Genomic DNA, 21,697 nt, shown 5'->3' with positions numbered 1-21,697 from the left:
CACCTTGGTGGGGGATATGGGATGTGGGGAGACGACCCTCCCTTATCCGGGGCCATCGAGGGGACAACTTTGTGGCCTTAATCATAAGGAGGGACAACCCCAAGAGGCCACATCTTTGGATGCTGCTATATGGTGGACACAGCTCCCATCAAGGAGCCGGAGGGTTTCAATGCAGCCACCCTGCCTGTGACCTTGGGTAAGTGATTTACCCTCTGTTAAGCAGAATGTTGGAATAGCTTTCTCACTAGGTTGTCGGGAGGCTCAAAGTAGATTATAAATAATGATAGCTAATATTTGTTTTATTGATTACTGGCCAGCCCCAGTCACATCAAACAGCTGCTGCTTAAGAAAAATGGTGTTTTGGGGGCACCTGGGTGGCTCAGTCTGTTGGGCATCTGGCTTCAGCTCTGGTCACGATCTCGTGGTTTGTGAGTTTGAGCCCCACGTTGGGCTCGGTGCTGACAGCTCAGAGCCTAGAGCCTGTCTCGGATTCTGTGTCTCCCTATCTCTCTGTCCCTCCCCTGCTTGCGTGCGCTCTCCCAAAAAGAAAGAAACATTAAAAAAAATTAAAAAAAATAAAAAGAAAAATGGTGTTTTGATGCCTGCAGGCTGGGCTCTGAACCAGGTGAGACCCTGGGGCCACCCGAGGATCTGCAGGAGTCAGCAGGAGTTGGGGAGGTCCAGACATCCCATGGGTCCTGTAGACCCGGGGGAGGCAGGAGAGCAGGTGGCTGACAGGACACACGGCTCGGGGTTAGGGGTATCAGTGAGGCAAGTGCCAGGGTTCAAAGGACAGCGAGGTCCTTTCTCAGACCTTGGGCACATGGCTAACTCTTTCTAAGCCTTGGTTTCCTCATCTGTAAAGTGGGCATAATGGTTAGTATTTATGTTACAGCATCGATGAGATACCATCTACCACGTAACATAGTAACATATTTTGAAAATCAACTGATGTTTTTTTCCCCATTGTGTTTCCTTCCTTCCCCACCCTTCTCCCATTCAAGCAGCCAGGCTCATGGCCCCCGGGAGAGGATGTGACAGAAGGAGGCAAAGGGAATAGAAGGAGTCTCTTCCGGACTTTTGTGTGCAAAAGCCTTGGCTGTAGGGGAAACTACAAAGGGAACAAATGCAGGAGAAAAACATCCTGAGTGAGTAAGAACAACCCCACCCCCACCAACTAGAAAGCTTCGGTGATGGGGAGGAAGAGGAGGATGGCCGGCTGAGCGTGGAGGAGGAAGAGGCCGCCGTGAACACGCCTGGGTCTTGGGGAAGGGCCACAGCTCCACCTGAGGTCTGGGACCTGGGAACAGATCCCTGGGGGAGAACCCGGGAAGGCGTCAAGGCCCAGAGAAAGCAAAGTGCTGCTGTCGTGAAAATGTCACGGTCTCAAACAGCCCCATTGGGAGTTCTCCTGCCCCATCAGGCCGTGGAAGCCGCAGGTAGGTCTTCGGTGCAACTGGGCCCAAAAGTGGAGAGACCTCCACCCCCCTTCCAGATGGGAGGGACCATGTGGCTAGGATCACAGGGCACCTCTGTGGTGACCAAGTGGGCTCATGACGTCAGGGTCTCACTTGATGCCTTGTCTCTAAGGGCAACCCCCCACCCACCCACAGGAAGGGGGCCATCTTCCTGGGGAAGATGGCGTGACACTTGCCATTATTTGAGACGTGGCCACCGCTGGCACAGCGATCCAAAATGAAAATAAGGCCGAGTCACAGAAAGCAAGGAAAGTCCCGTGTCTTACACACTTGACTTGTGGACTGTGTGAGATGGGTGCCCGCCACTCGTGCACGCACGGGGTTAGCACAGTGCCTGGTGCAGGGCCGGGTCTGGCTGCCACGCTCAGTGTGCATGCGTCACGTATGTGTAGCCAGAGCGTTAGACCCGGAGGCAGACAGGACGCTGCGCTGCTGGGAGATCATAGTCACCGTCCCCACGGAGGGCGCTCAGGAGGACAGCTGCGACTCTGGGCACCCCCTCCCCCACGCGAGCCTTTCCCCCACTTTTCCCAAGCTCTCCCCACCCCACCATTTGTATCTCCCACGGCAATTCTGGCTGGGGTGACCCTACACTTCCTCGGAGCACAATTCGAAAACCCCTGCTCTCTTGCAATCCTTTTTCCTTTTTTTTTTTAATATTTATTTTTGAGAGACAGAGACAGAGTGTGAGCAGGGGAGGGGCAGAGAGAGGGGGAGACACAGAATCAGAAGCAGGCTCCAGGCTCCCAGCCGTCAGCACAGAGCCCGACGCGGGGCTCGAACTCACGAACCGTGAGATCGTGACCTGAGCGGAAGTCGGACGCTTAGCTGACTGAGCCACCCAGGTGCCCCTCCAATCCTTTCATTATAGGGTTGAATCAGAAGCCAAAGGGTCAATGTTGGCCTTTGTCCCATGGCTAGAAGGTGGCAGAGAGCCGTGCCCCTTCCTGTGCTCCTTTGAGAGGAACCGGCAGACGTGTCTCCAGGCAAAGGGCAGTTGAAACCCGTTTATGAAGCACAGTGACCCGCTCCTATTACGTTCCTGCTGTCCACTCATGAGCTCACTGTAGCTTGTTTTCACAGGACCTCACTCTCCTCCCTCCCTCCAGTCTCCTACCCGGCTTCCCCACTGGGCAAACCGTAGCACGGGCAGAGGGCAGGAGGGCCCGCTGAGGGTAGTTCGTGCCTGATAGTCCCCTGGGCAGAGAGCAATGTGGAGACAGGAGGAGAGTGGCCCTGGAGAGGCAGACAGAAGGCACTGGCCGGGACATGATTTAGTTACCATTAATTCCTCTGTTCAATGCATATTTTTTGAGCATCTATGACGTTCTAGCTAATGTTCAAATATAGCAGACAAAGTTCTTGCCTTCATGGCCGTTAACATTCAGTGAGTTATGGTATTAGTTGTGACCTCAGAGCTATTGGGCCCAAAGTTGGAATGGCCATTTAGCTTAGAATATCTGCCCACCATGACCTCCCTCGGCCCCCAGTGCGCCTTCTCGTCACTAGTCAAGTGGGCCAAGTCAAAGGTCACCGTACCCGTGTCCCTTTCCTGACCCTGACCACGGTGCACTCCGCACTGCTCTGGACCCTGATGGCCCCTGCTCTGCACTCTGAAGCTTTACTTGAGCGCAGTGATACAAGGAAGACTGAAGCCCTCCATAAAAATCTGCCTTTTTCTCTTTTTCCTGCTTCTGTTCTTGCTAGGACCTGCCCCCTGCCTTACACATGCCTCCTAGTACAAACAATATATGTCTTCCTTGTAAAGATCAAGGAATTAGCGATTTCTTTGGAATCTTCTAGCACAATAGTTAGCATCTAAGGAATGACCAGGGGAGGCCATCCTCGCCTGGGGTCTTGGCCCCAAGACCCTGTGGCTCCAAAGAATAAGTGACTTACAGAGGACACTTGGACCCTTGTCCTTGTTCCAGCTGGCTCCTGGATGCCTGAGAGGACACACACACCGGACCACAGCCCTCAATAGAAACCCTGGACCCCGAAAAAAGAGGAGACGCTCTCCTTTCCTTTCTGAGTCTCCCAGACACTCCATCTGTACCTGCACTCTCTCTATAGCTTCGCTAAACCCTGTGCTCCCTCCCTCCCGGCTCGTGTTTGATTTCTATTCTGTGTAAAGCCAAGCACCCCCTTGACTAGTCCTGCAGGACCCCCTCTGCAGGTCCTCGCGCCTGGCCTGCCTACGTCAATACACTGCGCTGTAGTTTCCTAGGTGTGGGCTGTGGCCCCACTAGACAGGGAGCCAAGAGCTCTGTGTTCCCGTGGCTTGGAGGCTGCCTGGCACTGTGGTAAGTGCTCGTAACAGGAGACGCTCGGTAGGCAACTGAGGCGTTGATGGCAAATGGTTTTACGCTCTCACAAGACATCGTGCCTTCCTGTTTTTGGCCATGCCCCTCTTTTGTACTTTTCCCATATTTTGCCGCCCTCACGGACACCAGCCCACAGCAGCCCAGCCCTTCTGTGTTGACGACACATACACAGTTCCGGCTGAGTACGGTCTCCCGCCGTGTACGTCCCAGGGCTCGCCTGCTCGGCCAGCCATGAGCTAGGCTTCCAATCCAGGACTGCGAACTTCGGGGCCACGTCTTCTACGTCTTTGTGTTCCTGATCCACCGCTGCCCAGCCTCACGGTAGGTGAGGCGAGAACACCGTTAACAGTGGTGACAAGCGGGCTCCGAGCGCACATCCTGGGCTAAGAACACGCTAAGCCCCTTGACTTGCATTAGTTCATTTAATTTTCCTGACAACCCCGTGAGGCCATAGGTTGGCACCCCCACTCACTTGGATGTGGCGACGGGTCCAGAGAGGTTTTCAGTGACTCATCACACATTCCCCAGCTGATAAGCAGTGGGACCTGGCCTTGAAGCCAGGTGTCCGGGTCCAAATCCTGCTCTCATAACCACATCATGAGCCATCCCCCGCCTTGGACATTCTCTTCCCCGCACTTGACCTCTTTCCTCCCCTGCTCAGCATCTAGAACAGACCTGGGCGTGCAGAGAGTGCTTAATTAATGCGTGTAGACGGTCTGTTGGATGAGGTGGCCGGTGACGGATCGAGACTCACAAGACCCTGGCATCTAGTAACACCGCATCTACAGGAAACACTGCAGCCACGCCTCACCTCTGGCCTGTCACACTCCTATAGCCTGACACCCTTTCTGTCCCCACGTGGGGGTGCGGGCTGGGTTTCTAGCCAGCCCCGGACATCACTCCTGACAAGTGTCCTTTGCTCCCAGAGCCGAAACAACATACAGAAAACCCATGTCCCTCTTTCAAGCCCTCTGAATCAGAGCCACAGGGGCCTATAAAGTTCAGGTTATGAAGTGTCACGGGGTCTGTAACGACCGCTTCTTATTGCCTAAGCACACACCAGAAATCTGCTCATTTCTGGGCAGGGGCTAATGGAAAAAGAGGGAAACTTTCCATGTATTTATTATGTGAAACATCACATACGGGGGATATGCACAGTGATATGTAATTAGACATAAAATGAGCCAGACTTGAGGATTTGCCAAAAATCTGCGGCAGGATAATGAAACTGCTTTACGAGGCTTTGGATGGTATCGTTGCTTTCACGATCCTCCCTTGCAACCCACTGCCTGGCGACCGGCTGGATGGAGACGAGGCGGTGGAACCCCAGAGCTAGGAGTTCCTTCGAGGGGATGCCTGGCCAGGCCCCATCTTTGATCAGTCCCTGTGTCTTTTCCAAGGCAAAGATACATTCATCTCGAAGCCCCGGCTGCAAAGGAGCAAAATAAAGAGAAGGTGGGGACGGAGGGAGTGAGGCCCACCCCGGGCAGAGGGTGATGGGACCAAGCCCCCTGATTTCTCCAGTCCCAGAGGGGCTGGGGTGGACGGTTGTCTGTCCTGACACTCTGGCTGGGCAGGCGGGAGCACTGAGGCAGCTCCTAGTTTCAGCTCTGTGGCTGTCTTGCTCTGTGACCTTCCCAAACCACTGCACACCCCAGGGCCTCAGTTCCGTCCTCTGCGGAATCGGGAAGGTAATTCGCCCCAGCAGCCTGGGCACAGGGTGCCAGGTGACCGGTGACTGATGCGCGGAGAAGATCTCGCTTTCTTGGCTTTCCCACGAAAACCTGCTAGGATATCATTCATCCCCATGGGTTGAATTCAAGTGTTTCATTCAGATCACGCCAGGACGTGCTGGCTCGGTCAGTACAGCATCTGATTCTTGATCCCAGGGTCGTGAGTTCAATCCCCACGTTGGGTGTGGAGCCGGCTTAGAAATCCATATATCGTGCCAGAACAGAGCCTTGTGGTTTATTTTGTTTTGTTTCTTAGTTAATATGGAAGGTCTGCTACACGTGCCCTTGACACTTAGCGGGCACACAAGTTCTTTGCTTTGCAGGTAAGCACCTGACAAATTCCGCCCGTCTTACTTCCTTAAACTCCTGCACACGTGTCCCCAGCATCTCCTTTTCCCCTTGCGACTGCCCTGGGTCGGTGTCTCAGTGTCTCTTTCCCAAAGCATTACAACGCCTTCGAAATCTGGTCTGGGCTGGCGAATCTTCTCTCTCTGCCTCTGTCCCTCCCCCCATCCCTACCCCGTTCTCTTTCTCTCTTTCTCTGTGCTGATCTGTGTCCCCAGAAACTGACCCCTGCAGTCCTTCACAGGGACTTTCTTGCTTTCTGGTTTCTGCCCATGGAAAGCTCCAGGAGGAGACCCGAGGTTCGCGTTTCTTGCCCCATGCCTGCTCTGGGCTGTGTTTTTGGCAATGACTGCATCCTCAAAGAATCCTTTGGTTCTCACCAGGTCCACAGGCAGGTTTGTTTTGCCCCTTGCCTCACAGGCTTAATGCTGGTTAAAGCTCCTGGCTGCCCATTTGTGGGGCAGGGGGGCTTTCTGCCCCTCATTGGCTCCACCCACCCTTCCATGAGAAGTGGGCTCATTCACCCATCCACTGAGCCCCTAAGCTCCACTGTCTTCCACCAGAACCCTGAGTGTGCACATCGCTCCTACTTCCGGGATCTCCCCTCCTTGCGTCTGTTGACCACACACAGTCCCCAAAGCAGGGTCCTGACCGTGCTCCCATCACAGACACCTTCGCCTCTCCGCCATCTTCGTTCAGTTTAAGAGGGACGTTGACAAGCCTCCCCAACTTGGCTGGTGTTCTCTTCTCTGACCTGCATCTTTCTTGTGTTGCCTCTCGTTCCCCGGCAGAGCCAACGGCTCTCCTTAAATGCAGCCCCCACCGTTCCCTCGCCCCAAACCTCTGAGGCTCCAAATCCTACCTGTCCTTCAAGGCTCAGCTACCACGTCACCTCCTCCATAAACCCTCCCTCTTCTCGCAGCTGGAAGCAATGCTCTCCCGTCTGAACTCCCAGGGGATGTCATCTGTTTCTCTCTCGGTCACTTATCACTTCCCCAACTTGTATTAGAATAATTTATGTCCAAGCTCTTTCTTCCCTCCGGGCTGGGTCTCTTTCACCTTGCTGTGACCGTGCGGCGTGGTCACTGAATGTGTGTGCTCTGGAGACAGCCGCCCTGCTTCCGAGCTTGGCTCTGCTGCTTTGTGGCCACGTGAGCTTGGCACGTGACGTTCCTTCTTTGAGCCTCACGCTGCTCGTCTGTAAGATGGAGGGGGCGGGAGTGACCATAACACCTGTCTTGCAGGCTTGTGGGAGGATTCCATGAGTTCCTGCATGGAGAACACACTTCGAAGGGGCCTGGCACATACAAGCGGTCCATAAATGTCAGATCTCCTCTCTTCCTCGTCTTACTGTTACTTAGTTGCACTCGGAGAATTAATTCCATGTGCTGTCAGACATCATGTGAGAGTAGGTGGCATGATAGAATAGCGCCTTGAAAACAAGACTTTGTCATCAGAATGGTTTTCCTAGATTGGTCACGTCAAAGCGTGTGACCATTTCCAACGCCAGGATTGTATTCGGAGACAGAGTCCAGCCCTCTCCTTAAAACGATAGGAAAACTGACGCCCAGAGCCACTGGTGACTTGGCCAAGGCCACACAGGGAGTGGCCAGAGCTAAGGCTCGAGTTCAGGTTTTCTTACTGCAACTGTTTTTCTTCTATAGTCCTCAAGTTTCTGAGTAGTTAGACCTCCTAAGCTTCCGAGTCCCAAGAGAAGGTGATCTCTATGCACTTAGCCTGGAGGACAAGAGGCGAGGACCTGTGGGCTTGGGGGGTTCCCTGGGGCTCACTTGGCCATCTTATAATTTGGGGTGGGATTTAAGAGCCTGGAAATCTATGTTTGTCTCTTGGAAATTCACATCCTGTGTCTGGTGGGCAGTTTACCCCCTGAGTATGTCACCAAACACTGGGAGAGTCCTTAGCCCTGAGTGAGAGACGCGAACATTTTAGGGAAAGAGTTGACATAGAGTGGGTAGGAAGAGGTGGATGAGAACAGGCTTGGTTTGGTCAGTCTGAAAACTGAAAATAGATCTGATCTGATGACATTTGGGCAACTATTGACCTTGTCACAGAGCCCAAAGCCTCGTCTGGATGGGCGGGGATTAGGCAAGAACATTTCAGAAAGAATGTTCCTGTGCCTCAGCCGCTAGGAATGCTGGGTCATTCCTGCTGGGCTCGAGGGTGGCAGCAGCAGAGGGAGACGAGCCCCAAGGGGCCAGCGGTTGGCTGGGGCCTGCCCTGGAGCCCATCTGACCACCAACACCGAGGCCTCACAAACCAGTCGTGGTGGGTGACATCCTCATTCCCTCAGAGTCTGTCTCCTACCTGTCATGGCGTCCTCTATGGCAGGGTCTGGGAGGGAGACTAGGAGCATGAGACAAAACCAGGCAGAGTGGGTGCTCTAGATGGGCTTAGATCTAGGGGCAGCATTGTGGCAAGTGTTCTCTTAGGGGCAACGTGGGTATTGGAGCCCGGTTGGCTTTCCCACCCAGGAGTGGGGGAGGGGGCGTTTGAGTCACCTGACAGAGGTGGATTCTAGTTCTGATTCTACTATTTAGCACCGTGTGTCCTTGAGAAATGGACACTCTCATTGTCTTCATCTTCGCAAACCAAACAGTGATGCAGGCGAGGGGCTTAGCGCAGTGCCTGTTGAAGTTATTATTAGCGAGGTACAATGCCAGGCACAAAGTAAAGGCTCAAAAAATGGTAACTGAGTGGGCCATGTGTGGAAGTTTCCTGGGCAATCATAAAGGCTTACTCACATAGGCACAAGGACTGTTAGCATCATACCCAGGCAATGGGGCTCTTCACGTAGCATGTGGGGTTTCTGCACCTGGGGGACCTTCTCTTTGCCTGCTTGGCCTCTCAGGTTGAGGCTCACCTTGGTCTAGACAAGCCATGCAACTGACATTTCCCCAGGCCAGGAAAGGGTTCAGCTGGGATATGAGTTTCTAGATAGAAATTAACCTATGAGTCAACATTAGGTCTCTGTCTTGAACATTCAATGGTTAGGACACTAGAGCCCTTTGGGACCCTTCACCCAAGCTCCAGATGTAGGCTGGAGTAGTGGAGGGCTCTTTCACGAGTGGAGGGATTTTGGGGGGAGCAGGAGTATAGGGCATCAAAGGAGGGTCCCTTTGGTTATGTGGGCTGGTTGTCTCTTGGTGTGCCCCACCCCCAAGCCCTGGTTGCCAGGCTGAGCTGGCTGTGAGGGGGGCACCGATGGAGGCTGGCACATCAGTATCTCACAGTCCTACCCTCACCCCTTCCCCCAGAATCAATCCTTCAGCTTCTAAACACCAAGAAGCCCACCATCACCCCGTCTCCACAGTGAGGAGGGCATCATGAGGAGGAGCTGAGAGAACTTAATGAAACAAACATGTTAATGAGACCCAAGAACTACCCTTCCCCTCCGTGGCCCATGACTACCATGCTCCCTCTTACAGGCGTGGGGTCACGTACACACGTGCACACACTTGTGGATACAACACGCGTGCATACACAGACTTACTTTGAACGGATATTTATTAAACTTCCCCAGGGCCCTGACGAGTTCCCTGACCTGTCCCTTGTCCGGCCCCGCACGGTCTCGGTGTCCCAGGCCTGTGATCCCTGATACTCTGCATCCCTCTGCCACTGGGAGCCCCTGAGGCAGGGATCGTGTCTTCGTGTTTCCAGCTCCTGAGTCACATGTAACATAGAGGAGATTTTCGGTACGTGTGGAATAAGTACATCAAGGAGGAGGAAGACGCACGGGGCAGAGGACAGCATGTGCAAAGACACGGAAGAGGGGAAATGAAGGCATTTGTCTGGACAGCACACACACGAAGGCACAGGACTTAAGGCAGAGACTGAAGACGGCAGCCCACAGCCAGCTCTTCCTGTTAAAGCAGAACTTCCCTTCCAGTGAGGGATGAATACTTATCATCCTTCATACATCCTCCTCAGCACCTGCCTCCTCTCCCGCCCCGGAGAAGACAAGAAGACCAGCGTGGCCACAGGTGTGGTGCGAGCTCAGGATCAGGGCCAATTCCTCCGCTGTCGCCGTCCGCAGCTTATGGCTAATGGCTGGCAAATGCAGGGACACACCAGGACTGGCGAATGCTTTGCGAATCTGGTTCCCGTTAAGGCGCCAGTAAAGAAACCCGGGAGGTCCTCATGGTAACATCAGACCAGATGTGAGCAGATTGACGAACGTCCCCCGAAACAGAACGAGCCCCACGGTCCTGACATGCCTACAGGGTTCGAAGAGACCCACGGCTCCCTTGGTGTTGGGGTGGGGGTGGGGGTGGGGGTCATGTTCCCGAAAGAATGTCAAGTCACAACATCAAAAAGCAAATGCCTCACCATGACGGGAGCCGAAGAGCAGCCCAATTTCCCAACAAGAAGCAGGCCACCGGTCGTATCACAACACGGTGACGAGGCAGACCGTGCTCGCCGATGATCCCTGGACTCTATCAGTGCCAGGCAAGCCCAGGAGGCAGGATCGCCGAGAGGCTGAGGGCGGCCACTTGGATTGTGCTGACCCCTTCACTTCTTAGACTTAGGCGCTCCGGTGAAGATTCAGCGGGGATCCTCAGGCCCTATGCGGCCCCAGAGCAGAGCCTGGCTCAAGTCAGTGTTCAGCAAGCATCAGCCATCATTAGTATTCTTGGTCAAAACCTCCAAGCAGGAGAGAATCACACCCATGTGGGAGGTGAAGAAACCACCGCTCAGACAAGTTCGTTAACACGGCCCAGGAGCGCGCAACGCGGCTAGACCCAGGAGCGAGCCCTGAGCCCTGGCGGGCTGACGCAGAGCCCTCCCTTTTGAGTTCTGTTTTATACCACTTCCTGGATGGGAAATGGGGACTCAGGCCAGATGGACTTGGGAACTTGTTTCCTAGGGCCGCTGATGCCCATCCCCGAGAGTTGGGCAATGCTGGAACAAGAAGTGAAGCAGAAAGGGATGGAAATGCAATAATCAGGCGCTAGAATGTCAGAAGATTCCAGAATGTTGGAAGAGGGACGCCGCCTGCCCCGCACCCCCTTCAGGTGCGCAGGCTGGCTCCGGGTGAGCCGCGTGTGAGGCGGGGGCGGGCCGAGGGCCGGCCAGGCAAGGCGCCCCGCACGATTTCCTGTTATTCAGTCTCGTTCTAGGAGCACCCCATCATCTGGCCAACTCAGGGCGACAGACTCCGGAGAGCTCAGTCAAGCACTTGGGGAGTTTAGTTTTTAAAATAACAAATCGTGAACCCGGTTAAAACTTTTCAGTCAGCCCAGTCAGAAATCCAGTCAGGTGGCTTGAAAATTCGAGAAACCCAGGCCACGCTACGTTCGGTCAAGTTTTGCCGTTAACTCCTGCAAAATCAATCAGAAACTCGGTCAGTTCATCCTGAAGCCCTGGGAGTCTAGACAGAAGTTCAGGCAGCCTTCTCATGTACCGAGGTGGTGAGTTGGAAATTTGGTGAGGTTGGTCCAAAATCCAGCAAGGTCAATCCAAGTCCGGATCAGCCCAAGGTTCCATGTGGTGAGGCTGAAGTCCACGTGGTGTAGTCAGGTATTCAGTTACACGGGTCATAATGTCCGCCCCACCACTTGGCATCACGTAGGCCCGACATCCCGTGTGGGACTGGGTTAGTAACGGGTAAACAGAGAGAGACAGAGATTGGCTGTGTGCAGAGGCAGGGGAGCTAAGCCGGAGACAAAATGGTACTGTCGGAGGGTTTCCGGAATCATCTCCACCAGGAGCCAGGCCGAGGAAATGGCAGAGCTGAGCGGGAGTGCCGTTCCCAGACAAGCCCCCGAGACTGCCTCGAGTAGACCCCAGATGCCACTCCGCTGACCCCCGTGAACCCAGCTTTTCAGAGCTGTCGGGCCTTCTGGCCCCGTATCCGGCCACTGGCTGCCAGCCAGGGTGTCCTCACCTGAAGGACAGCAGCCCCGTGCGCACATGCAGCACGCCTCGTCCCCTCACGGCCTGCCTGTCTGTTCTCCCACGCTCCTTCCCCTCTCTGGCCCGAGCTGAGCAGGCACAGCCAAGAGCTGGCCCCGTGCCCCAGCGCATGGAGGTGTAGCTGGGCTCCAACCCAGCTCTTCAAACAGGTTCCATATGGTCCTCCCGGCCGCCCCTCATTCCCCTTCCCCACCTTGACTGTTTCTGAGATTAAAATCCCTTCCTGGTTGTCAGCGAACAGCCGCAGGGAGGGGCCGCCTCACTGCTTTGGGGGGCTGAGCTGGTGTGGAATACTCATCAGGAGGCTGGCTGGTTTGGGGGGGGGTGGGGACAGAGTTCCTGGGCTGCTGGGTGACGGGGTGTGGAGGGGGGCAGGTGGCTCGAGCGTGGGAGAGACCTCTATCTGTCCTCTCAGCCCAGCTTCAGCCCCAGAGCAGTTCCCGGATGTCTGGCCTTGGCACCAGATCCCCAAGACTCAAGGTGGAAACGTGCAGGCACCCCAGTAGCTCTGACTCTCTTCTGAACCCAGAATTTCTTCTGTAGCTAAGAGGGCTGTGATGAAAGCAGGTGGGTGGGGTGGGGTGGGTGGCGCCCCCGGAGTGGGGGCCGCAGCTGGTGTTTCTGATATTGAAGTGTTTAATAATTTAACAGCCAGCGCAACAGTCCCAGAAGGTCCTGGCTGAGCCTTCACCATGGGTTGGAAACTATCTCAACTCTGGCTCTGCCTTCTTCCCTGGAAAGGCATCTGTTGACTATGAAATCTGAGGACGTACACACTTGCATGTGGGTGTGGGTGTGTGTGTGTGTGTGTGTGTGAGAGAGAGAGAGAGAGAGAGAGACCTCTCTGGACGTAGCCTCCCAAGCACCCAGGAAATCCACAAGCACATGCCCACCTTGGGGCTTTGCCCGCCCTCGCGCCCCTGCCTCAGCCCCACCAAGTCCAGCCCAGAGGCTCGTCCGGGCACAGAGGCACAGCTGATCCACTTCTTTCTTTTTTTTTTTTTTTTTTTTTTTTTTTTTTTTTTTTTTTTCCAACGTTTTTTATTTATTTTTGGGACAGAGAGAGACAGAGCATGAACGGGGGAGGGGCAGAGAGAGAGGGAGACACAGAATCGGAAACAGGCTCCAGGCTCGGAGCCATCAACCCAGAGCCTGACGCGGGGCTCGAACTCACGGACCGCGAGATCGTGACCTGGCTGAAGTCGGACGCTTAACCGACTGCGCCACCCAGGCGCCCCACAGCTGATCCACTTCTGAGCCCCTGGCTGAACCACGTCCTGGGGATTCTTAACTCTTATCCTCCACCATCCTGTCACAGACCCATGCCCAGGAGCTGGCCTGCATGTCTGGGGTGCTGAGCACTTGGGAAGTCTCCCCGCCAGCCTGTCCCCCCCCCGCCCCACCCCCCCACCCCGGCCACACCCTTGGCCGAGCTCTGGGAGCCCGTCCTACCCCCTTGCAAGATCAAAGCAGGCTCCCTGTCTGCTCTCAGTGACGACATCTGGCTGCGGCAGGTGGTGATTTAAAATCTCAGCCCTGGAAGGCCCTCCGATCTCCATCCTGGCTGGCTCACTTTCCACATGGAGACTCAGAGAGGGGAAGGGCCACCGAGCTGGTGTCCGAGCTGGGACCGGAACCCGGGGTCCCACGACTGCTGGAATTTCCCCGGCGGCATCCTTGTGGGCAAAGGGAGAGAGTGGGCGAGTATACTCAGCCAAGCCAGAGCTTTCCCTCTCTTCCAGAGCAAGTATGGTCACAGGGAGGGCAAATACTCCTTGGAGATGGATCTCACACCTTCTGTCGCTTCTTGGAATCCACGGGGTGCAGGGACATCATGCTGTCTTGGGGAGACCTATATTGCAGGGCGATTTGGGGGCACAGTGGAAACATGGCCTGTGAAACACTTTGGACACTGGCACAGGGATAGAAGATCTCAAGTGCCCTGAGGGCCACCTTTCTGTCTTTTTGCTCCCTTCCTCTTGCTCTCTCTTTAGCTGTGCAAACCACTGCTTTGCACAGGGGGAGAATGCAAGCTTATTTTGTTTCTCTTTCCAAGTATTATTAGAAGCCTAGGGCAGAGCAAGGACTAGCCATGGCGCCAGCCGGCCCCAGAGGCCAGATCCCTCAGAGTGAGTGGGGAGGGGTGGGGCACAGAGAGAACCCAGCTCCCCACCACCTCTGCGCACCAGCCCAGCCCCCTCACACGGCATCCAGAGGTCCCGTCCTGTGGTCCATAGCCACGTGTCCCCGGCACAGTCACATTGGGCAACTTCGACTCCAGCTAGCAATTTTCCCATCTTCCGGTGTCTGGGCCCCCGCTCACCAGTTTCTTCTCCTAAGATGTCTTAGGACATCCCATCCGTCCAGCCCGGCGCAGACTCTGCTGGGTCTTTGGTGCTCTGACCTTGGTGCCGTCTCCTCTGCTGGGGCCCGGCCCTCGGAAGTCCAGTGAATGAGATGGGGTGTGCTTGTTTGAGACGTTAACAGTTCTTTTTCTCTTGGGAGTTCACTCTGTGCTCTGCATTCAACACAGCCTGCGTGATTACAAAGTGGGATGGGACAGATGTCGAATGGAAACAAAGGAGGCTGCCTGGCTTGGACCCCCAGGCCCCAGATCTCGAGGAAATGAGAGAATTCAGAGGCTTAGTGGAAATGTGGGAGCAAGGTCAGGAGTGAGAGCAGGCCTTGGCCCTTGAGGATGGGGCTTCCCTGGAGAGCTCTGGGAGGCAGCAAGACCCGGGGGGAAGGGCTGGGGGCAAGTCCAGGCACTGCCTGGCTTCCACACCCAGGTGAGGCCCAGACCTGAGAAGTGGCCCCTGGGCCCCGCACCTTGCAGGCAAGAGGCAGGAATGAGGGTCGTCTTGGTGATGAGCTTCGAGGACGGATGTCTGAATCTGGAGGGCTCCACTGAGAAATGTCGCAGGGGACTTTGGGGTCAAGTGCTTCGGGGGCACGCTAATTCCCCGCAGCATCTGGCCTTGTAGCAACTCCTGTGACTCCCGCTCTTCCCGGGGGAGACTGCAAGGTTGCCCCAAACTCACTGAGTGAGATTGTGCCCTTCACCCCGATGAATGGAGAGCTCAAGCCAGAGATTGAATTGCTCCGGAAAGATGAATCGTTCTGCCTGTGCGGCTGGGCTGCCCGCGGAGCGTGGTTCCTTCTGCACTGACGCTTCTAGACAGGTCCTGGGCAGCATCTTTTCTTATCCTAACAACTAGCTCCATGCACATGCCGTGAGGCCTCCCATTTTACAGACGAGGAAACTGAGCCACTGAGGCACAGGGGCAACTCACCTGAGGTCCCAGGGTTGGTGCCCGGAGGGGTCAGATGCAGAGTTGTGTCTGTCTGACTCCCGGGCCCATGCTCTGCACTGGCCACACTCGCAGCAGGTTCCCTTTACCCCTCCCGACACTGGGAGAGCCCCAGGTGTATTTAAACATCTTAGCCGCAGTGTTGGTGTTTAGCCAGGGGTCTACGTTTGCTTTTGTCAAGAGCCTCTGCTCCAGCCTGTGTTTCCTCCCTAATGTCGGGGTTTGGGTTCTCTGGGAAACCCAACCCCAGGGTCTCCCTCCCCATCCAGCTTTCTGCTTTGCCCCATCGCAAGCTCAGGAGAGTCCCCGTATAGCTGTGTCTGAGAAGGAACGCATGGTCCCCGTAGTGACAGTTCCTTACCTTCTACAGCCCAGAACTGATTTCGTTCCCCTCACTGCACCTCTGGGAGGTAGAGGCAGGCCAAGAACTGAGGCTTGGGGCTTGACCTAGTTCCCGCTGAGGACAGGGAGGAAGAGGTGGAACCCAAAGGCATTGCCCCTCTTTCTTTCCCCAAATTGGTCTGTGATTGGAATCAGTATTCCTGGTTGCTTTTTAAAAAAACAATCTATTTAAGTAGGGGCGCCTGGGTGGCTCAGTCAGTTAAGCATCCGACCTCGGCTTAGGTCAAGATCTTGCAGTTCACCAGTTCTAGGCCCACGTCAGTCTCTGTGCTGACAGCTCAGTGTGGAGCCTGCTTCAGATTCTGTGTGCTCCTCCCCTGCTCGCGCTCTGTGTATGTTTCTCTCTCTCTCAAAAATAAGTAAAACATTAAAAGAACTTATTTAAGTAGGCTCCACACCCAACGTGGGGCTTGAACTCACAACCCTGAGCTCAAGAGTCACTCACTCTACCAACTGAGCCAGCCAGGCACTCCTGATACTTGGGTTCTCATTCAGATCTTTAAGCCAGTATTTCAGAGAAGAGACAGGAGTTCTCCTGCCTCTTCAGACAAAACTGTCTCACCAGTGATTTGCAAGTTCATTTGCGAAACTTTTCTGCCAAAAATCTTTATGCTGTAGAGAAAACCAACGACACAGATCCTCTGCCCTGATCAAAGGGGCTGGAGGCAACTACCCTGTTACCCTGAAGGGGTTCCACCCTGGGTGCCTCTGGCCTGGGTTAAAAACCATGAACCACACTCTCATTCAAATCCCAGGTTCACCGCTTACCAGCTGTGGCCCTAGGAATGTTAGTTAAGCGCTCTGTGCCTCAGTTTCCCCATCTGTGCCATGGAGACAGGAATATCACCTGCTTCACAGCATTGCTGTGAGGATTAAATGGGCAAACGTCTATTAAGCATAGAGAATGATGCCTGTCACATAAGAAGGGCTAAATAAGTCAATGATAGGGCATCTGGGTGGCTCAGTCGGTTGAGCATCCAACTCTTGGTTTCGGCTCAGGTCATGATCCCAGGATCATGGGTTTGAGCCCCAAGTTGGGCTCCATGGTGAGCACGGAGCCTGCTTAAGATTTTCTCTCTCACCCTGCCCCTCTCCTCCGCTTATGTACTCTATCTAAAATAAGTTTTATTTATTTATTTATTTATTTATTTATTATTTTTAATGTTTATTCATTTTTGAGAGACAGAGCACAAGTGGGAGAGGGGCAGAGAGAGGGAGACACAGAATCTGAAGCAGGCTCCAGGCTCTGAGCTGTCAGCGCAGAGCCCGACGCGGGGCTCGAACCCACGAACTGTGAGATCATGACCTGAGCCAAAGTCAGACGCTCAACTGACTGAGCCACCCAGGCGCCCCTAAAATAAATTTTTTTAAAAATCTTCTTTAAAAAAATAAACAGATAAAATCAATAAACAAGTCAAGAGCATTCCTTGGGCCACCCTGTCTTGGCTGATTATGTTTTGCGGACTAGACCATGCAGCACCTGCTTTAAATGGTTTCCTTGGGTGAAGAGATGATTCAAGGGCATCATCCCAATGAGTCAGGAAGAAAAGCAGTCAAAGCAATTTGTAGGTTTAATTGAGCTGTTTGGAGTGTTTTGATCCGCTTGGGTGGATGCTGTCGCTTTGCACAGGGTGACCAGCCACCTCTGTGGTTCTGGGCGGGCCGGGTGTGTGTGCAGACCTACTTCCTGGCCCCCAGCCAGGCTCCCAGGAGAAGTTTCCATAGAGGTGGACAGACATCGGACAGAAGGCTTACCGCCAATGCTTCCTTGATTGTTCCGGTGCCCTCCGAGTTGTCATGGGGTCAGATCCTGGAAACCTTGAGTGATTTCCCAGATGGGACCTTTGAGCTCTGCTAATTCGTTCCACCCTGTTTTCTGGGGGAGCTTGGCAAAGGGATTATTCACTTCCCTCCCCTCTTCCCCCACAAGGCTCTTTTGAGAGGGGGGCAGCTCTGTCTGCTCTGCGCAGGAAGGGGCATTGGGAGGCGGAAGAGGACAATAATTTCTTTCCTGTCTCTGTTCTTTTCTGTGAGGATCATCAGACATGTGCGGGACAACTAGGGCCTTGGGGGTTCCAGGAGAGAGGCTGCCGATTGCCACGGGGACCCTGGCACAGGCGGCACTTAGGACAGACCACGTTTACATCCAGGTGAAATTGATTAGGCTGCTCATCAAAGGGCAGCCTGAGGGGAGGGAAAGGATCCCAGAAAGGAAATGAGAAGTCTGATCATGTTACTTACCTCCCTGGTCAGTAGCTTCCCTTGACGATAAGGTCCCCGATTCTCCCTGCACGCTTGCCCTGCTTGACCCAGGCCAGCCTCAATTCGGGATGCTCCCTCATGCCCCAAACTCAGCTAAAGTCTGCTCCTTCTGCCTCTGGACCTTTGCACATGCTGTCTACCTGTGCAACTGCTCAAACTAGAGGCCTCAGTCTACACGGCACTCTCCCGGGGGGGCGGTCTTCCTCGCAGCTGTGTACTCCTTCCCCACCCCACTTTTCTAGTTTAGGTATGTGCCCTTCCCCTTTATTACCCTCCATCCACCTCTTTAGGATTCTCTTTCGGCGCACTTAGCACTGTTATAACTAGCTGGCTTTAGTGTCCATCTGCCGGGACTCTTAGCTGCCGCTGGCTCATGGCTTCATCTCTCGCTGTGATGCCGTGCCTGGTCTGCAGGGAGCTGCCTTCCTCCAGGTCACATCTTCCGGGGCTGACTCACAGAGAGTGATGGCCGACGCTGGGTTCCAAAGACCTGGTCCTCTTGCCTCAATCTGAGACAACTCTGAAGGGCCAACTCCCCTCTAGAGTGCCCTACAGGATGGCCGAGGCCTCAATTACAACCACATTGCAGGCCGGCCCTTCCCTTCCGAGTCCTGCCTTCTTTGGTTCCTTGTATGGCCTGCGAGCATTCATTCTTTTGCATACTTTCTGCACACAGCTTTCTGAATCAGTCTGTTTCCACCAAACCCCACATGAGATACCCTCCTTACCCACTTCTCTCAGAGATTGCCTCTTTTTTTTTTTTTTTTTTCCTTATCAAAACTCCTTTCAGGAAAGGCTCTCATAAGCTCATTCACATGCAGGTACCAATGACTGATGATAGCTCAATGGTTTTCCTTTTCTGGAGTCATTTACTCTTCACGAGAATGCGATGTCAAAGGCTGGATGAAGTTTTGTGTATCCGCAAAGCGGTAATGAGGTCAGATCGGGACAGGGCTTATCAGTGAAACAGGGACCCTACTTACTGCGCCTAGAGTAAGGCAGGGTAATCCTAAGGCCCTGCAAATGTTGGCTGGTGAGGCTGGTCCTTGTTGGAACCACAGAGGTGCAACATCTTGGAGTCTTAGAGAGGGAAGCAGCAGAGTATGTGACAAGACGGTCTGGTTAACTGGGTGACTTCTTCCCCTTGGAGCTCAGCGTCTTCAACTCTAAAATGAGGGATCATAGTACCCATTATAAAACTGCGTATACATAAGAGCTCAATTATGAAGACAGACACATTTGTCTGTGTACACAAAAAAGTTAGAAACAAACGCCCTCGAACAGAAGTTCCCGAACTTTCTCTGTTCACAGCACGTTTCGTGTCAGTCATTTTTTACGGTCCCGGAGGCCAAAAGAAATACCAGAAAGTTCCTTTGAGTAAGTGGTTAGGTCTAAATAACTCGAAGCATATTATGTCATCATCAAAAGTACATACATTGAAAGAAGAAAGGAAAAACCATTTATATTTCATCCCCAACCACAGTTATTTACTAACGGGATATGTGTGGGGCGTCGCCTGACTCTCAAACCCTGGAATCATGTGGGACACCATCACCTCACTTCCTGTACCACAATGATTTTTGCATGGTGTTTGCTTTTTATCACAGCAACCATCAAAAAAAAAAAAAAAAAAAAAACAACCGAGTTTCACCAAGTTATGACATCGTTGAAAGGAATGTCGCATGATCTCATGTTGAAACCATGGACTAAGGGAGCTAGTAGTTTGCAGAGCACTGGACGGATGTCACTGCGTTTCCCTCAAAACTTCAAATATCCCTGCAAGGTCTTCGTGGATCTGTTGCTGTGCCCGGACGTCTCAGTGCACCATTTGAGACCTGTCTGGTTCCGATCTCTTTTAAGTGTGATATGCTCATTGTTTAAGAGACATGGAGGGGCGTCTGGGTGGCTCAGACGGTTCAGCGTCCGACTCTTGATTATGGCTCAGGTCTTGATCTCACGGTTCAGGGGTTCGAGCCCTGCATCGGACTCTGCACTGAGAGTGTAGAGCCTGCTTGGGTTTTTCTGTCTCCCTCTCTCGATGCCCCTCCCCCAGAGAGTGCTCTTTCTCTCTCTGTCTCTCTCTCAAAAATAAATAAATAAACATTAAAAAAAAAAAGAATTATAAGAAACAGCAGCTTTCTTAAAGTCACTATGGTCTAAGTCCTCCCTCTCCTCATTCTCCCCTACTACTCTGGGAGCCGATCGCGAACGCCAGGGACGTATGTGACCGTCTGCCCCTGCCTGGACGTGGGCTACCTGGTGCACAAGTTCCCAGTCATCACGCTGAGGCCACGCCTATGTACGTATTTAAAGAGCTACACCTAGTTTATCGAAACGTGTTATTTTGAAATGATTTTAGATGTACAGAAGAGTTGCAAAGATAGTACAGAGTTCCCTGTGCCTTTCCTCCAGCTCCCGCAGTGCGAATGCCTCACACAGCCACGGCACACTTATCAACACCGAGACCCCAACGTTGGTCCAATAGTAATGTCTAAATTAGGGACTTTAGGGGCGCCTGGGTGGCTCAGTCCGTTAAGCATCCGACCCTTGGTTTCGGCTCAGGTCACGATCTCATGGTTTCATGAGACCGAAACGCGCGTGGGGCTCGGTGCTGACAGCACAGAGCCTCCTTGGGATTCTCTCTCTTCCTCTCTCTCCTCCCCTCCCCCACTCACCCTGCCTCTGTCTCTCAAAATAAATAAATAAATAAGTGGATAAATACATAAGTTAATTCATTAAATAAATAAACTGGAAACCATGGGCTTTATTTGGCTTTCGCAGTTTTTCCTCTAACGTCTTTTTCTGTTTGGGGATTCGGTCGATGACACCACATGTGCATTGGATTATCACATCTCCTGAGACCCCCAGTCTGTGCCAGTTCCTCTGTTTCTCCTTCTCGTTCATGATCTTGATATATTGGAAGGATGCTGGCCAGGCGTTTTGTAAAATGTCCCTCAGTTTGGATTTGTTTGATGTTCCCTCGTGATTAGACTGGGGCTAGGGACGTGGGGGAAGAACTTCCCAGAGGTGATGAGTCCTTAGAGTTCAGGCGGTATCGGCCAGGTCTCTCCACTACCAATGCTACTATTTTTTCGTTTCCTTAACTATTATGAGTGGGGCGTAAATCCAGCCCAGGCTCACTGAGGGGAATTAAGCTAACCTCCTGGAGAGAGGAGGATCAAAGAATTTCTGGACATGTGTTCAAAGCACCTTCGTAATTAATTAATAAGTATTTGGGGAGCTCCTTGGCAGCTACACAAATATCTTGTTTCTCCCTATAGTTTTGCCCGCGAATTTCAGCATCCGTCAGTAGATTTTGCCTGTGAATGATCACGGTGACGTTCTAACAGTGGTTTCCTTTTTCCCACAGCCTTACCTCATTTATTAATTCGAATCCTTCTATAGGAAAGTGTTCTCTCTTTTCTACCACTTATTTATTAAGTCATTTACTTATATCACTGCAGTCTCATGAGGATTTGCTTTGTGGGTCAAATTGTTGCAGCTTTGGCCATTGGAAATCCCTTCATTTGACTCCTCTGCCTTATAGAGTATGTATTCTTCTGTATCTCTTTTTTTGCTCACTCTCAGTTTCTCAGGGCTGCCATAGCAAAGCGCTACCGATGGGGTGGTTTAAATTTTTTTTTTTTAACATTTATTTATTTTTGAGACAGAGAGAGACAGAGCATGAACGGGGGAGGGGCAGAGAGAGAGGGAGACACAGAATGGGAAGCAGGCTCCAGGCTCTGAGCCGTCAGCCCAGAGCCCGACGCGGGGCTCGAACTCACGGACCGCGAGATCGTGACCTGAGTTGAAGTCGGATGCTTAACCGACTGAGCCACCCAGGCGCCCCAACCGATGGGGTGGTTTAAAGCACCAGAGATGTATCCTCTCACGGCTCCGGAGGACAA

At 53.2% G+C, this 21,697-nt stretch overlaps 1 long non-coding RNA gene across 1 annotated transcript; it reads right to left on the bottom strand.

The window, feature by feature from the left end:
• Window positions 1-9,387: 9,387 nt before the first annotated feature.
• Window positions 9,388-11,015, bottom strand: LOC132685343 (uncharacterized). Its single transcript, XR_009613058.3, has 2 exons — window positions 10,228-11,015; window positions 9,388-10,115 (listed from the first exon to the last, which is right to left on the bottom strand). It is a non-coding gene; the product is annotated as an uncharacterized LOC132685343 (long non-coding RNA).
• Between the last annotated feature and the right edge of the window lie 10,682 nt (window positions 11,016-21,697).

Source organism: Panthera onca, chromosome D2 (assembly GCF_046562875.1).
Source record: "Panthera onca isolate mPanOnc1 chromosome D2, mPanOnc1 haplotype 2, whole genome shotgun sequence".
NCBI lineage: Eukaryota > Metazoa > Chordata > Mammalia > Carnivora > Felidae > Panthera > Panthera onca.
Note: the sequence above shows the minus strand (reverse complement) of the source record. Positions and strands in the feature narration are given on the sequence as shown.